Source organism: Mytilus edulis, chromosome 6, assembly GCF_963676685.1.
Source record: "Mytilus edulis chromosome 6, xbMytEdul2.2, whole genome shotgun sequence".
Classification (NCBI taxonomy): Eukaryota; Metazoa; Mollusca; class Bivalvia; order Mytilida; family Mytilidae; genus Mytilus; species Mytilus edulis.
Genome location: NC_092349.1, coordinates 3197817 through 3216955, shown reverse-complemented (window position 1 = coordinate 3216955; position 19139 = coordinate 3197817). Strand labels below are relative to the sequence as shown.

The 19139-nt window shown below is 33.3% G+C and overlaps 2 long non-coding RNA genes across 3 annotated transcripts; one reads left to right on the top strand and one right to left on the bottom strand.

Moving 5' to 3' along the window:
• Positions 1-3476: 3476 nt before the first annotated feature.
• Positions 3477-6972, bottom strand: LOC139526948 (uncharacterized). Its single transcript, XR_011665226.1, has 2 exons — positions 6856-6972; positions 3477-6663 (listed from the first exon to the last, which is right to left on the bottom strand). It is a non-coding gene; the product is annotated as an uncharacterized lncRNA (long non-coding RNA).
• A 4670-nt stretch (positions 6973-11642) lies between these two features.
• Positions 11643-18247, top strand: LOC139525948 (uncharacterized). Of its 2 annotated transcripts, none has more exons than XR_011665059.1 (3): positions 11643-11665; positions 17100-17288; positions 17942-18247. It is a non-coding gene; the product is annotated as an uncharacterized lncRNA (long non-coding RNA). The 2 variants fall into 2 exon arrangements; XR_011665058.1 differs by lacking the exon at positions 11643-11665 and adding an exon at positions 12470-12520.
• Positions 18248-19139: the final 892 nt, after the last annotated feature.

The window sequence follows — 19139 nt, the reverse complement described above, 5'->3', positions numbered from 1 at the left end:
ACATATGCCGCCGTTGCTTCCAAATCAACTCTCAAGAAAATTGACAACAGCGCATTAAGGAATAAATCGTCAAAGAGACCGAACACTCAAAGCAGCAATCCGTCCTCAGAAAATTTTCAACAAAATAATGATGAATGGAAAGTTGTAAATAATAGAGGCAGAGGACGCGGAGGAAGACGTGAACGAGGTCGTGGAAGAATAGATAACTCTAATCGCGGTGGTAGAGGTGGGGGCATCACCAACATGGTGGAAACAGCAGAGGTTGAGGAAGAGGTGCGCGAGTGCCTTTTGTAGAGAGAGGCCAAAACTTACAACCACCCGTACCGATTCCAACTGCAACCCAACATCCAAACCGACGAAAGACCCCAAAATATAAACATCTCACAAAGAACATTAAACGAAAATGAAATTTATTTGCTATCAAAAGGTTTTAAATTTGCTCCCGTTCCATATTCAAATGTTCCGGAATGAAAAGCTGATATCAACAATTTCTCTAGACGCCTCCGTTTAAAAGAAGAATTCGGAAATAAAAAGGACCATGATAAATCTCTCGTAAGAAACAAATCAACTTACACCCCAAAACCTGGGAAAGATGATTATTTAGATACTTACATTGAGACAATAACAAAATTTCCCGTCCGTACACGTAAATGTAAACAGAATTTAACCCGAAATGAACAGGATGCGTTAAAAAAAGTCTTAAAGATGACGACTCCGTTATCATTAAAGAAGCAGATAAAGGAGGAGCCATTATCATTATGGATACCAACTTTTATAAGGAAAAAGTTTTGGAACAGCTTAATGATGAGGAATACTACATACAAGTTTTATGACTGATAATCCACTCCTGCAAAGTAATTTTACAAAAATTGAGAACACTTAAATTACCATTTATTTATTAAAAATAAGATATTTCTAAGCTTAAACAACACATAGAACTAATAAAGACCCATAAATCCAAGCAATATTGATAAAAAGACATGTCTACGGACAAGACATGTGTCTACGGACAAGACATTCTGACATATTTTTGTATTTTTTCCTCTATTAATAGATGGTAGAAAAAAATGTTAGTAGTGTTTTCATATCTACAAAAGAACAGGAACTTAGCAATGCAACAGTAATGTAATTATGCTTCCAGTTTACTAGGGAATGCATGTCTACGGACAAGACATGTTTTCACTTTATTTGTATATCCAACTTTGATGGCATATATCTCCAGCTAGGGTACTACAATTTTGATAAATGAGGTAGTTTATGATAATGTATATACTAAAAGAGGAAACAAAACACATAATAGCATAAATTTGATTTGTTCTTCTCTTTTATCACTACACTGAGAAGGCTAAAAACAAAAGTACAAAATTTCATAACACCTGCATAGTATTTAACTTTTTATCATAACTTTGTAACCACTGAAGATTTTTTGTTGCAACAAACAGTATAAGAAAGATGAATAAATTGTCTATAACAGTGAACCAATAATGTAGTTCAAATTAAGTTCACTTTTTAACTATCAATTGATAAAAACAGAGAAATTTTAACTGAAACAACATAACGTGAAATTTTGCCCATTTTTCAGCGTGTATTTTAGTGTTTTTTTTTTTCAAAACGGTAAGACCTATACATGATATTTGATATTCATTGTAAAACCCTACATTCTCTTCTTCAGTTCAAAGATGTATTACTTATGTAAAGTTCATCTTCTTGTCTTTACAAGCTTATAACATAGACCCAATATGAAATGCACATCTGATCTTGGCTAGGCCGCCAGGTTATTTTTTAGTAGCAATGAACAAAAAAAAAACTATGTCAATTGGACATGCTTTGATACTATATATACCCTTGAATTTTTACTAGATAACATTTTTGTTCGCTTTGGAGATTCCGTATAACGTCAGGTTATCGTAATTCAAATGGGGACTAACTGTGCACCACTTTTTGCGAACCTGTTTTTGTATTGCTGTGAGTTACAATTTATGACAAAAATCAGCAAAGACCCATCGAAACAACACATGATAAACAAATTTACTAATATTTTTAAATATTTGGATGATACTTTGGCTCTCAATAATGTCGACTTCAGTATGTATACTAAAGAAATTTGTCCTGTTGAACTTACTTTAAATAAGCTAATACTTACAATGATCACTGCTCTTTTCTCGATCTTGATATCTATATTACTAACGGAAAGCTTAATACTAAAATTTATGATAAAAGAGAAGATTTTTTATTTCCTATCATTAATTATTCATTTTTAGATGGTGACGTTCCCTTGTCACCATTTTACGGTGTTTATATATCTCAACTTGTACGATTCGCTCGTGTATGTAACAATGTTTTAGATTTTAATGAGAGAAATTTATGTATTACTGACAAATTATTACACCAGGGTTTTCGATATCACAAACTAGTCAAAACATTTACTAAATTTTATCATCGGTATAAGGAAATCATTCGTAAATATAGCTCAACATGCAGACTTCTTATACGTTCAGGTATTTCACATCCAATTTTTTATGGAAATATTCTTTATAAAGCACAATAATGTCAGTATTCACCTCAGAACCTAACAAAACCTTTAAATAGACTTATTAAGAAGGGATATAGTTACGATACTGTTGTCAGGTCATTACAAATTGCATATTTTGGCGTTAATATTGATTCACTTATAGGGTCTTTGCATCGAAACTAAAAACTTGTATTCAAAAACCAGTTTTTGGCATGACACGGGTTATGTTTTTTCTTATATATGTTATGATGGTATGATACTAAACCCCTAACGGGAAGGATTGTGCCTGATATTCGTATGATAAAATCATAATCTTGCAATCAGTTAAATTGAAGTCTGGAGCTGGCATGTCAGTTAACTGATAGAAGTCTGTTGTTAACGTTATTAATGTATTATTGTCATTTTGTTATTTTCTTTGGTTACATTTTCTGACATCAGACTCGGACTTCTTTTGAAATGAATTTTAAATGTGCGTATTGTTATGCGTTTACTTTTCTACATTGGCTAGAAGTATATGGGGAAGGTTGAGCATTTTTGCGCCTGTCCCAAGTCAGGAGTCTCTGGCCTTTATTAGTCTTGTATTATTTTAACTTTTAGTTTCTTGTGTACAATTTGGAAATTAGTATGGCGTTCATTATCACTGAACTAGTACATATTTGTTTAGGGGCCAGCTGAAGGACGCCTCCAAGTGAGGGAATTTCTCGCTACCTTGAAGACCTGTTGGTAACCTTCTGCTGTTGTTTTTTCTATGGTCGGGATGTTGTCTCTTTGACACATTCCCAATTTCCATTCTCAATTTTATATATACATGTATATATGTTCCAGACCATATGAGTATTTAGACCGTATGCGTATACTCGTACGGTCCGACCATACGCGTACGGTCGGACCGTATGAGTATACGCGTACGGTCCAGCTGACCAGACATGTTTTGAGATCATATGGGTTAATCTTTAAACAATCATTTATCAAAATCTTTATTTTTAGTTATACAAATTGTTATTATTACAAATAGATGGATGATGTAAATAAGCGAACAATTGACATTAAATATTTGTTTAATTGTATATCTGAATCCTATTTTGTTACTCTGGCCCAAGGTGACACTAGTCTTGCTACCACAAGGAACGTCATATTTTTTTTTTACATTAACATGTTTTGTTCATGCATGTTCCTTTGCATATGCATTTTTTTTTAAAGTTCCTAAATATTCTATAACAATTGTCCTCCCACATTATGTTTACTTCCGATAACTTCAATTTCAATGAGCATACTGGGCTGCAATTGCTGAATTACTGACATGCTAATTCAGGAGTTACAATATTAAGTTTTTATTTCAATTACTATTGAACTTTTTATATTAGTTTGAGATATAAGTTATGTTGATCTGTTATATACATTTGTATCTAATAAACTTGACCAACTTCTTAATATTAGTCAGACCGTACGCGTACGGTCCGACCGTATACGTATTTTGAAAAAGTACGCATACGGTCCAGACCGTACGCGTACGGTCCAAATACTCATACGGTCTGGAACATATACACGTCGTTTTAATAGAGACAAAAAAAATGCAAGAAACTTTTGTTTTAAAAAAAACTAATGTTGCATATACTCTCAAAAATTCAAAAGAAGCCTCGTTCTCAGATTCTCAAAAGACAATTGGTCATCCCTATTGTTTTCCGATAATTCAATTACTGACACATCACTCCATATTGACCGTAAATCTGTTGGAATGTCTTGGATGCAAATATCAAGTGCAACAATTATTACTTTCTGGAGAGTACGATACGATTTAGCTTCTTTTGCTTGATCTATTTCGTAAGCAGCAAATGGTTTAGACATAAAATCGGAAGTCACAACAAATATAATATGACGGCTTCTAGAAATCGAATGCGCAATTTGTTCATAGATTGACCTCCCACCAACAAAATTTCTATCCTCAAGACACACATTTAGTCTCCATTCAGTTTCTAATTTATCTATCAACGTGCTCTGTACCCATGTATAACCATTGTATCCGTACGACACAAAAACATCGTATTCATACGAAAGATTCATATTGCTTTCTACAATTCTGCGAAACTTTCTATATAAGAAAAATAGTATGCGCCATCGGAAGTTAAAAATAACAGCAGTTGGAAGAATAATTATGAAGGCAGAAATAACTATACTTATGCCTATATACAACCACGTCGTTGCGTAACAGTGACTAAATAATGAATGGAAGTTCTGTAAAACGATCTGTGTAGTAGTAATTGACCCGTTAGTCAGCCGGCATTTGTAAGGTTTGACATTATCCAAAGTGATCTTTGTAGTATTTAACCATCGAATAAACCCTTGGTGTTCACAGGAACAGGAAAAATCGTTTCCAAGTATTTGAAGATGGAAAGTGGTATTTACGGTCCTTTGGGAATTGAACCACGAAGTAAAATTAGGAAACACTGTAAAAATTCTGTTGCCAGTTAAGTCGAGGGACCTTAGATTTCGAAGATCTGCAATTGCACTCGGAACATTATTTAAATAGTTGTGTGACAGTCGTAAAGTTCCGAGATATTTCAAATGCTTTAAAAACGATGCCGGAATCGTAAACAAGCTGTTCGAGCTTAAATCTAATTTGGTTAGGTTAGGAACATTGAGTAACAAATTAATGCTATTCTCAACAGCCCGATAAAAATGCGCTCCTTTCATTATCAATGTTTTCAGTGCACGAAAGAAAGGAATGTTTTTGTAATATAATTTACAATCAATTCCTGAAAGATCTAGATATTCCAGATTGTTTTCTGTTTCGTTTATTAAGATTACAGGAAAGCATTTAACGTCATAATAGGACATATCAACATATCGTACGCTAGCAGTATTCTGTAAATTCAGTTTGATAAGAGGTGGTGCACCAAGAACGTGTGTTATACGAACAAACTCTAACCGTGGCGGAATTGGTACATTAAGTGTCAGAATACTATGAGCTGCATCGGAACAACTTTCATCTTCGTGTTTGAATCGAAACTGGTTTGGGTTGACATCGGTAGTCACTGGTAGGTAATTTGCGCTTTTATATCTAAGAGGAATATATGAAAAATCAAATATTTTTAGATTCGCAAGTTTTGGACTAGTTTTTCTCATTTGGAAGCCTAAGGAAGAAAATCCAAAACGATTACCCGACAAATCTATATGTTCCAAACAGTCAAGATGCTTCCAATCCGAATCAAAAAATGAATGAGGTAGAATATCAACAATATGGTTGTCAGCTAAGGAAAGAGTTTTAACACATATTGTTTTCAAATACTGCGTCTTTTCTGCTGTTAATATGATGGCATCTGGTGTGATGGATTGTTTATCGTAGTTAGGTGGTTTTACCATATGTGATAAATCCAAAATCTCCAAACTTTTGTTTCTAAACGGGTATAGCAATTCTAGTCCTTTGGTCAGATATATTGAAGTACCGGATAAACTTAATATGGACAGCTTCGAAAAAGGAAATAGCACATTAATTTCTATATCTTTATTTTCAATAAGTTTACAATTCGTCAGATGGAGTTCTTTAATTGATTCCGGAAAATTAACAAACGTCTTATTATGTAAAGCCTTGATACTACAGCTTTTGAATTGTAAATGATCGAGTTTCAAATATCTAAATCCGGGTCCAAAAACTGGTTGTCCGTACAAGTCAATACTCAAGTTACGTAATTGTGTGAGCTGTTGAAATGCCGTATCTGGATAGAATAGAAACCCTTTTTTATTCGGTGAATCCATATTTAAACTAAAATCAAGGTTGATAATATTTCGGATACTTTTCAATATAAATAAACCATCCGTCGATATATTTAGTGCATTTCCGGCTAACGATAAATTTTCCAGACTATTCAAACCACCAAAGCCTTCGGGTTGTACGGTGTGTATTTTACTGTATTGAATCTCAAGTGCTTTCAATTGGCTGTATCTTGCAAATGATTTATTTAGAATAACTCCCAAGTTGTTTTCACTCAGATCCAAGAATTCAATGTCTATCGGTAAATCTTGCGGAATACCTGTTAAATTTTGATTATGGCAATCTGCTCTGAAATGACTTCCGTTATCAATAAAACAATCATGAGTTGTTCCACTATGAAATAAAACTGCAACCAGCAATAGACTTGAAAGCTTCATATTTCCTGTAAGGAAAAAGATAAACAGCATCATTTTTTTGTACAAATGGGATTATTCAAAACTGTATTTATGAGTATAACAAATGTTTTTGTTTATAAAATAGATTCTTAATTTCAACAAGCAAATTATTTTGATTTTATATCTTTTAAATTTTGAAACTGCTAACAATTCATTTACAAAACGTCAAATCAACTTACTTCGATAAATATTAATTAATCCTAGTAAACGTTGTACACAAGAATTATTTGATACATACTAAAATGTACGGGAAGTTACTTTTTTTTGTGTTTTATTCATTTTTGAGGACATGTTTTAAATAAATGAAGTGCGTAGAATAATTAACAAATTATTACAACTGATATTCGTTCAACCATAGATAAATGTGTAAATGTAATATGTTGTGACTTCCTCTTATTTTAACAATGGACTACGAACATTTCGAAATGTGTACATTTTTATGTAAATGAAGGGACACAATAAGTATTCCGAAATGTATTTATTATTTCCGTGTGTTGGTTTAAACGCCTTTTTGCTAACCAGGCATACAAATATTTAACTTAAAAACCCTTTTATTAGCCTTTCTTTTGAAATTCACATCATAAAAAACAATTCTTGAAATTATTTAGTGATCTTCATATAATTTTTCATACTTTTAATATTCTCATATTTCATGTTATAACATAAGGCATTATTCTATCGATCTGCCGCAGAAAAAATGAAATTATCAATATATAAACAAGAATGTGTCCTCAGTACACGAATGCCCCACTCGCACTATCATTTCCATGTTCAGTGGACCGTGAAATTGGGGTAAAAACTCTAATTTGGCATTAAAATTAGAAAGATCATATCATAGGGGACATGTGTACTAAGTTTGAAGTCGATTGGACTTAAACTTCATCAAAAACTACCTTGACCAAAAACTTTAACCTGAAGCGGGACAGACGGACGGACGAACGAACGGACAGACGGACGGACGAACGAACGGACAGATGGACGGACGGACGGACGCACAGACCAGAAAACATAATGCCCCTCTACTATCGTAGGTGGGGCATAAAAAACACAACACCATGAATTTTTCAATATTTTGTATGTATCAATAAAATAATACAGTTCCACGTATTTTATCTTGCAATGGGTAATACCTTGTATTTTAAATTTGTTTTGCTTCTTTTAAACTTTCTTTATAGATATCTTTGAGAAATATAAGATTGAGAGTCTTACATTGATATTTTGAATTAAAACGATACATTACTTCAAGGGTATATGATCTTTGTTTTTTTCTTAATAGTTGATCGGAACTGATATTTCCATTTTGTTCGACTTATTTGATACTCTGATTTGTAAAATAAATTCTATCAGGTAAGTAGTATACACGTAAGTGTGTTCACAATCCAATTTCCCATTATTTATATTTTTAAGGACCATACCTCTTTTAGAAATATTGGATAGGCACTAAATTTCAATCTTAGCTTGTTGGAGACATTGTTGAAACTTACTTTTGGTATACATTTTTTCAAAATCTTACAAGAATTGTACACGTGAGAATGTTTACAAGACCAAACGGACGAACGGACACACAAACGGAAGGGGGATCCACGATTTCACGTAAGGACGGACGGTGTTTTTATATCCCCCTTAACTCGTCGCACGGGAGAAATTAGCAGTATCACGTTTTAGATAAAAATATGTTAGACTTTGTTAGACTTTTGTTGGTACGAGTTTGTTCTTTCGTATAATTATATGAATTATCGAGAAAAGAGAGAATCATGTTTGACATAAAGGCAATTAAAGCAATATTCTTATAAACTAGTGGTAGAGCCATACAGACAGACAATTAAAAGAGATATATCAAAGTAATTCAAAGATGCAAAGTAAGGGCAATTAGAACAATTAACCTACATACAACAGTCATGTAGATATGGAAGTATAAAACATAAATAATGCTTCAACGAAGCGACACGAAATACTTACCCAAGAGATTCTGGGCATTCGTCAACTACTCTTATAATTTGGAAAACTTGGTTTTTCTCTGTATTACCGAAAAATTATTACACCAAAGTTTTCGATATTACAAACTTATCAAAACATTTTCTAAAGTTTATCGTCGGTACAAGGACATCCTTCGTAAATTCAAATCAACATAGAGCTGGCATGTCACTAACTGCTATTTGTCTTTTGTTAAATTATGTATCATTGTCATTTTGTTTAGTTTCAAGTGTTACCTATTCTGACACCGGATTCTGACTTCTTTTAAAATGAGTTTTACTGTGCGTATTGCTGTGTGTTTGTTTAATCTACATTGGCTAGAGTTATAAAGGGAGGGTTAAGATCCTCAAAACGTTTTTTATCCCGCCGTATTTTTTGCGCGTGTCTCAAGTCAGGAGCCGCCTCCGGCCTTGGTAAGTCTTGATGTTTGATTTCATTTTTGTTAATTTATACGTTTTGGAGTTAAGTAAAACGTCCATTTTCACTAAACTTGGTAGTACACATTACGTCCATTTTCACTAAACTTGGTAGTACACATTTTTGTGTAGGGGCCAACTGAATCCCCAATCCGCGGCTGCGGGATTTTCCCGCTGCGTGGAAGAACTTGTGATGGCCTTCGACTATTTCTTGTCTCTTTGACAAATACCCAACTTCCATTTTCAATTTTAGTTTGAACGGGGTTGTTGCTGTTCATTGAATTCAATGCTGTTTTTTTTTTGTTTTTTTTTATTTATACCAAAGCGTATTGATATTGTATTTTCCATGACGCGTGCAAGCGATGAATCTTGCTCAAGATGGGATCATCAGTTGCTTCAATTTTGTGTTTATATTCTCAAAAACACAGTAATTAACTCTTATATTTTTAGATTTCTGAATTAATTAGATATGTTACCATTATATAAACTTTTGACAAACTGTGTCTACTTGACGTACACTCCAACTGTTCCTGAAGTACCGACCAATTAAATCTACATACACCAAACCATAATACATGTGTACATATACGTCAATATATTGTCAATTTTTGTTTTCAAATGAACAAAATTTGCTTTTTTTATAAAATGCAGAATGTCATAAGATGTGACATATTTTGAGATATCAAGGTGGGATTAAAAAAAAGGTGCAATTTTGTTTTAACAGATTAAATTGTGCGTGGCGTTTGCCTATTTCTACTGAACTTTTAACAGGAGTTTAAAACTATTTTCGAGTGAAATCCTTTATTTTTCTAAAAAAAAAATTAAAAATAGTCGCGTAGGGATGCACTGAAATAGAAGATACTAAGAAGAAAAAAGCAAAACCTTTCCTTTAGTTTAAGGGGACGACCATTTAATTTACAGGGAGGTCGGGGATAGAGGGAAAGAAGGGAGTCAAAATCAATAAAACGCACGAATAATGTTCACTAAACTTGACGAAATTACACCGAACTCGAATATATGGTCTATAGAATATTAGAGCGCATTAAGACTTTCCAAAGACGGTTGTTTCGCGACGTGATCCTCACACGATCTTCTCTCTAAAATACTTGAAGTATACCTGTGGAATATAACGTGACGGTACCCAAATTGCACCTATTTTGACAGTTTTTTCATCTACATTTTTTTATGATAAAGACAAAAATGTCCATTCTGTGTTTATTTTGTAGCCGTATCCTTCTTTATTATAAAGGTACACCAATTTGATTTTTATTCCATATGGAATCATAGAAAAATTGGTCTAAACTGACCTCCAAACCATCAATGATTCTGAAATGAGGAGTACCCAAATTGCATCCATGCCTAAATTCACATCGTCAAAAGTTTAATAACAGAGCTTTTGTTTAATTTCTTCAAATATTTTGAACAATTGGATATTAGTCCATGCTTACTCTTCATTATTTTTTAAATGGATACTTGTAAAATATTGTATTTGCTCATTTTAAAAAGATGACGTTTTGATGACGTCGCATGGCGACGTTTCAGTACATTTTTCAGTAAATACTTCATCTGTTGATAAATACTGTGAACGTTTTGTGCATATTTAAATAGTTTTACCTATGTTGAAAGATGTGCTTAGTATCAAATCATAAAAATACAAATTGTTTAGTCTCTATGAAATCTTGTAAGATTTTCGCTGCTACTTTTGCTAAATAGGTGCAATTTGGGTACTCTGTGCAATTTGGGTACCGTTACGTTACATGTACAAGGATTTGTAAAAGAAAATGAAAAAAAAGGACATTGTCAAACTGGTTAAATACCGGACGGGTATCAGTCTAATCTTAACATTTGTTTTTAGCGAAAAATTCAATACATTAAAAAAGATTTCTATTTTTATATTTTTTTTTACAATGCACTTCTGAACAGATATATCATGTTATGGAGGGGTATTTGCGAAAAATACCAGTCAAGGGACTGTGAAATTTCCCGAGCCGCCAAAAATACCAGTCAAGGGACTGTGAAATTTCTGTCCCAAGACTGGTATTTTTCGCAAATACCCCTCCATAATATGATATATCTGTTTATTTACACCGAATAGATTTGGATTGAAAGTCTCTGTACATGTGTAGATAAATACTATCATGCTGCAATTCATAAACATGTTTATGCATAATTTAGGGTATAAGTGGATATTATCATAGAACCGCGGGAATATACATGTTCTAATACGCGTTAGCTCGCTTTCATTATGTAACGTCATATCCGAAATCTTTTGGCGGGAAGCTGCTCGCGAGGGTAAAAAAGGAATATCCAAAATGGCAAATACCATGGTATTTGAGGCAAATTCACCGGCAGTGGTGAAAAACAGGCAAATTCGTTTGAAATGAGGAAAAAATATTAGAATATGCGAAAAATACACTGGCTATCAACCAATCAAAATCTTGCTTTCTTATATAAGGTGTAATTAAATGATAAATTTACTGATGACAAATGCTCAATTTATAAGATAACTTGTTTAACCAGTGGAACATATTTCACAGACAAAGAACTTTTTTCACCAGGTGAGGAACAAATCTCACAAACCCAGAACTTATTTCATCAGGTAAGGAGCAAATTTCACCAAACCGGTACTTATTTCACCAGGTAAAGTGTGGAAGTTATTTTACAGCAATTAATGGATCAAAATATATAGAAATCATCTGTGAAAAAAGTTCTCCCAGAACATATTTCATGTGATATTAGTTTCACTGGAACATTTATCACATGAAAAAATTTTGGCTCAAAAATTCAACTGTGAACGAAAACGCTTAGAAGATCATATAGAATGTAGTATCAAAGTACAAACTTAAAAAATACATCTACACATAATCCAAAGGAGGAGTTTATCTGGATTGATCGTTTATTTTCATTCATAACTATGCATGCCTATTTGTCAGCAGCCTTTATTTCTCACTTTCGTACATATTTACAGTACTAGCTAGTGCCAAGTTTTCATGAAATAAAGGCGAGATCACTTCTCAGTGTCATTTGTATCCTCCAGCTATCCTTATTATTTATGTTGCGAGATATCAATTTCCCTCCTATCTTGTGCCAAGTCATTAATTTTCTCTTCTGTCCAGGTCAAGTTATTCTTTTTTCAAAATTCACCCCTCCCCCCCTTTTTCCCCTATCTCAAATATCATAATATGTAATGACTAAAACCAACTGAACCTGCTGTGAGAGCCTAAGATTTAAGACATTTAACCTGTTGTAATTTTTCAACGGGTCCCGTTGTGTTACAAACTATATCGACATTTCAATTCTAAAATAAAATGACATTTTTTGAAAATAAACCATTTCCCGAAAATTTGCAAAGCGTTTATTTTTAGAATAACAACGGAACAACCCTAATTCCATTGTCCAATCAAAACAGTCTCAAATGCAACGCTGTTCAAAGATTGTTGGTGCGTCTGGACAGGTAAAGTTAACATTTTGCAGTATTATATTTCGAAAATTGGAGCATTTTTTAAAAGAAAAGGGTTTTCAATACACAGTTAGCAACGAACTAATCCATTGGTTTTGAGAATATCATAACAACTTATCACAATGAAATAGAAATTTTAACAATTATAGACAAAACCCTTAATTAACTCCTTACTGACACTACTGACCTTATTTGCCACCATCTTGAATAGGGGTATTCCAAATAATTATTTAACGTTTTGAAAGGCTATTTATGTTTTTTGCTTTGACGCCTAAACAAGTATAATAACGTTTCAAGACGTCATAATTAGTACCAATAATTATGATATTGATGTCTTGAAAGGATATTTTATTGTTTTGCTTTAAATTTGACGCCTAAAAATATATAATATATATATCTTTCAAGACGTCATAAATATTTGGACCAGAATAGGGGACAGATTTTTGGGATAGAGATATAGAGTATCAACGTATGGAAAATCCTATACATGTTTCAAAAATTGTCCTCCAATTAAGTGTATATCGGAATATACTGAATGTACACAGTACCACAGCTGTTTGAAAGCAAGCTGTAAAGGGGTCGGAGGGGTCCCGAAATCCTGGTCTTTGAAATTTAAAATCCCGAGGTCCCGAATCTAAAGAAATATAAATCCCGACATCCCGAAAATCGGACCAAGAAAGGATCATTTATGAAATCATGAGCTTAAAAACAACCGACCCCGGAGTACCGATAAAGGTCCACCCCCTCCTTTAAGTATTGAACATGTTTAACGTTAATTAAAATAAATATATACTGAATCAAATTACTATGGAATAAATGATCTTGACTTACTGCCCTCACATTTGAGCAGAATAATATCATTTTGTTTTGCTTTTAAAGAAAATTGAATTAAAACAAAATGTTTCCTCCCTTTGCTAAGCGGATTGATTTTGCCATTGGGATTGTTATACTATTATATTTTCATATTTCTATAGAACTGAAATTATATAGACTTCAATTTGACTGTTATATTTGTTTGGAGTTATGTGTGTATCCTATCAAACAAGGTATCACATTAAAAAGTAAAATAATTTCAGGGATCAATTTCATTCAAAAAGGATGACGTTATTGTGTCAATTGTTTGACGAACAGGAATAAGTTTTCTGGCCCTGATCTGTGAGAGGAATGGAAAAAAGTAAATATTGGAGATATCGGCCAATTTTAAGTTGAAAATAAATAATCTTGGGTGACTTCAACAAATATACCAGGCCTCCTCAGAATTCAATGAGGGTAGTAAAGGGTTATTTTCGTGCATCGTGTTTTGATGTTTTATTTCATGTCACAAGTGCAGCCGTGAAAAAGGTTCGTTATTCGCCGTGTTTCGTGAAATCGATAAAACGATCAACGTGCAGGACATTTTTGATTGTTCGTTCATCATGAAATGACAATTTTATTTCGCGTTCGTCTTTCAGATTGAGTTAAATGAATTGGATGTACGCAAAGGCAATCATACGGTCTTCAACAAAGAGAAAAATCCATACCATAAAGTTGGCTATAAAAGTCTCCGACATGTTAAATACGAAACAATTCAATTCAGAAAACTAACATCTTAATCTAAAACAGAAATATAACGGTCATGAACCAACGACAACCATGCACAAAATTACAGCGCACAACCCACCCTTCCTTTACAGTGGTGTTACAATTAACTTAGTCTGACTTCAGGAGTAATTTTTAACATGGTGATGATAGCTATAAAGTTTCTGAGGTAAAACACGCTAAACTACCATGAAACGGTTTGATTAAATTTAGATTTTTTTTCTCTCAATGCGGTCAACTTCATGACCCCATACCGGATCTTTCACGATCAAGTCTTAATAATTGACAACAGGAACGTATTCTTTCAAGATAGTTGTTTTCGAAATACCGAAAGACAACCGTGTTTATGCTGTAAAAGTAAAGTAACTTGTACATTGTATATTATAGACTTTGATAATTGTCTCATTGTCAATCACACCTCCTAACTTCATATAAAAATCTCCCATAAACGAATTAACATGAGTTGTCTCGAAGATAACCGCGTCTCCTTTATATAACAAACCCCTGAGTATAAAGAGAAAAGTTTTGATTTCTCCTACGTATATGGCAGAAGCTTCATGAAGGAAGTTCATCTATTTTGTCGAAAGTTAGTTTTCAGACTACTCTCATTGTCAACTTTCGAGGCAACAGTTAGGGTATTAAGCAGACCGTCCTGTATTCTGACCTTCAATATTTATAATATTACTCTCCTCGTCGATACAATATATATATATAAACATAAGAAGATGTGGTATGATTGCTAATGAGACAACTCTCCACAAGAGACCAAATGAGACACCTCTCCACAAGAGACCATATGACACAGACAGAAATTAACAAGTATAGGTCACAGTACGGTCTTCAACAATTATCAAAACTCATACCGCATAGTCAACTATAAAAGGCAAACGAGAAAACTAAAGACCTAATGTATGTACAACATATTGGACAAAAACAATTATAATACATAAAAAAAACCTACAACCACCGAATTACAGGATTCTGACTTTGAGCAGGCACAAACAGAATGAGGCGGAGTTGATATGTTAGAATTTGTGTAATTATTATTTTTTAAATATTAGGCAGCGTCATAATAAATGCAAGAGTTAAACATTTTTTGTAATATAAGTTAATTACCCCTACGTATGTTTACACGCAGTGTATTTCGATATCAGCGTTTTTATAGATATTAAGAAGGAATCTTGTTGGTCGATAAAAGCGCGGACGGCCGGTTTAATTTAAAAGAACAGGTGTTAAGTCATCGCATTTTTTGTTTTCATGAAAAGGAGATTGATTGATTGTAGTTTGTCTAACGTCCAGTGGCAAATATTTCATGTATGTTTATTACGAGTCGAAAAAGAAGAGGCTATACACATGGACGTGTAATAAACAAAAATTGTCCTTAAATAAAATGGACTTCTTCCGTTCCCTTAGTATACATGTATCCTGGATATGCCGTGTTTGATTGATAATGTTAAAGCACTATATGCGTTATTGGCCTAAAATCTATCAGTAACTTCTGTTTGATTGAGGGACTTAAGTTAAATATAAATGCTACACGGTTATTATTCCGTATTGGTTTGATATAAACTTTTCCATTTTGTAACGCACAATATACATTTTATGCACTTGCAAAATAACAGTATTATATATAGATGTCATCAAATGAACTCAGATCGTAATAAATAAACTAGCACTAGGCTGGTACTTTCCCTTGCAACATACGGGTATCTGAGTCCCTCTTGTTGCCAGAGCCAAACAAATATAGGACAGGGAACCAGTCTTAGACCGAAAAGAGACTTGCTATGAATTGTGGATGGTACAGTCGGAAACCAGGTTGAAATAGAACAAAAGAATCGAAGCTCTTTGTTAGAGAAGGCGATAAATGTTTACTGTATTGTTTACTATAGTGACCAAATTTTTAAAAGTTAATAGAAACAAACAAAATTGCAGTTTTCTTCTCAATTACGAGGTGTTTTATTTTAAAAACACCATTTGCATAAGTTTTCAATTTATCTAGTACATAGTTAAGCAGAACAATTAGATATCAAGTCGACGACATGGGTATCTTTCAAGTTGGATGAAGAAAATGCATAACCTCCGATTTTTATGAAAAAATTACCACGGACGGACAGTCTTTCAAGTTGGATGATGAAAATGCATCTTCGAAAAATTCTAATTTTTTGTGTGTGATTACTAGGGTTTATAGTCTTCATACACTAAAAAAATCTAGTCTGCCCTTCCACGAAATATTTAATTAGAATTTTTTTAAATGTTTATGAATTTTCGAAAATTCCACCTGACAACCGATCAGACAATAGTTTTAAGTTGAATCAATGCAGACAAGATTATTAACTGATGCTCATTAGCTAGTTGATACATTTGTCTTTTAAAATACAACTAACATATAAGGATCGTAATGGTGCAATGTGGATAAATTTATCGGTTTCCAAGAGCAATATTGGTAGCGCGTCATCCCTACAATGGCTTCTATTTCTACGATTGTGAAAATGAACTGGCGTAATGGGGAGATAATTTTGACGATGTAGACTCCTGTATACTTAAAAAAACTGTATCAGTTTAAATATTTTGTCGACCACAAATATATTTAGATAAAATCCAAATTACGGCCTTTACAGAAATACGCGACTGCAGACATCATAATTAAGTTCGGGTTGAGAAGTAAAGTTGATAATACACTGAACTTATAAAACCACAGCAACCACAAACACCTTATTGCTTTTCAGTCCGATCGCAAGGGGGGGGGGGGGGGGTGGAAGTGATTTAAACAACTTCCTGTTTTGGCCAAGTGTTGCAAAAACAGTTTTGGTCAAGTCTTGCAAAAACAAAGCACAGTACATTGCTTAAACAGAGACCAAGATAGCTTCAACTGGTTTAAAAATGTATAATTTCAGAACTTAACAGTAATGGAATAAATATCGATAAGGTACGTGTATTGACCATAGCTATAATCATTGACCAATGGTCTTACACATGTTTGGTTTTTTAATTACAGCCTCTTCTAATCATCATTTTCATAATGGCAACGAAAAAGCAAAAACAATACATGTCTTTTGAAGAGGTGACACCAACAGCGAAACATATTAGTTTTGTTTGCCGGTCTATGCAAGGTATAGGAGTAGAAAAGGTGCCAGGAATCGGTATAATGACAAAAACCAGGCTTGCTCGGAAAGGAATTACTAATGTGAGTAAATACGTTTTGTCTCCATATGTAGCAATAAATTAAATGAAATAGAATATGGGGCCAATAAAACAATCAAGCATCTTGGTGATGTCAATTTCAAAGAATTGTTTGTTTCAATCAGCATTTTTTTTTTAGTTGAAATTTGAAAAAAAAAAAATTGCAGCTGTATTAGCCATCGAATATTTTTTTGTTGAAGCAAGTAAGATATAAATCCTTCCCTCAAAAAAAAAGAAAAGAGAAAAACATGTTCAACAAAAGTTTAATATAAAAATCCACCGATGCACCCATTATTTTATTACACAAACAATATGTTTAGCGTCCATATGTTAATCTAACGATCTTATTCCGGACGAGAACAGGTTTTAAGGTCAAGGTAAAGAAAATGGGCTATGTCATAGATTTTTGTAAAATTATGCATACAACTTTACCTCGTTGAATAATATCTGAAAATCGAAAAAAAAAATGTCTATATCTCTTATTTTCTGAAATATTACTGATTGAATTCTTTCAAACAGGTGAAATTTGTATAGGAAACACATAAAATTGACGAAAAATGTTCATAAATTTGTCTCAGCCAGAGGTGCATGATACAGTTTGTATGGCAAAAATTACTACTAAATGTTTTTAAAAGAAAATGTTTTTTACAATTTTAGGCACAGCAGCTTTTCGGCCAATGTTTAGTACGTGATTTGGATAGAAAAAAATGCAAAACTTTTTTTCAATCATTTGGAATGAACGATGGATTACAGACTGATGCATTCAATGCATTCAAAGAATGGGCTGACCAACATCTATAACGTCATTCCACTAACTGTTTGACTTAAATAAGTTTCTACATATTTGAATGTTCCAGGAATCGTTTGAATTTCTACATATTTGACTATAAATTGATATATTTGATATCAGGAATTCGAGAAATGTTTAAAATTATGTATCTCCCAAACCAGGAACCAATTCAATTATAGCCTTCTCAGTGTTTTTATGGCCCCGTAACGAAGTTGTCGGTGCCATATAGTTTTACCCTTGTCCGAAATTCCTGAATTCCGTAATTCCAAAATTCCGTAATTCCGTCATTCCATCATTCCGCAACAAACCATTATACGGAGTTTTTTTCTTAACGCCTTCAGATATTGGGCTGATTTTTGTTATGTGAGCTAACCATGATGAGTTACAGGTCAAGTTTAAGTTTCGTTCCGCTCCGCTATTTTTTGCCGAAAAAACGGGCTTTGGACTTTGATAAATTGTTGAAAACCACAGTTATACGGACTTTTTGTCTAAACACCTTCAGATGTTGGGCTGATTTTTGGTATGTGAGTTAACCATGATGAGTTACAGATCAAGTTTAAGTTTCGTTCCGCTCCGCTAATTTTTGCCGAAAAAAAATGGGCTTTGGACTTTGATAAATTGTTGAAAATAACAGTTAAACGGACTTTTTTCTAAACGCCTTCAGATATTTGGCTGATTTATTATATGTGAGTTAACCATGATGAGTTACAGATCAAGTTTAAGTTTCGTTCCGCTCCGCTAATTTTTGCCGAAAAAAAATGGGCTTGGATTTTGAGGGCTTGGGTTTTGATAAATTGTTGAAAACCACAGTTATACGAACTTTTTGTCTAAACGCTTTCAGATATTGGGCTGATTTTTGGTATGTGAGTTAACCATGATGAGTTACAGATCAAGTTTAAGTTTCGTTCCGCTCTGCTAATTTTTGCTGAAATTACGGGTTTTGGACTTTGATATAATGATAGACCTGTGGATAAAGTGTCCGGAATGTCCCTTTTCCCAATGGGAGTGAACAACAGGAAACTTAGGTGTCTACTCGATAAGAAATGTATGTGTATGGTTTATGGG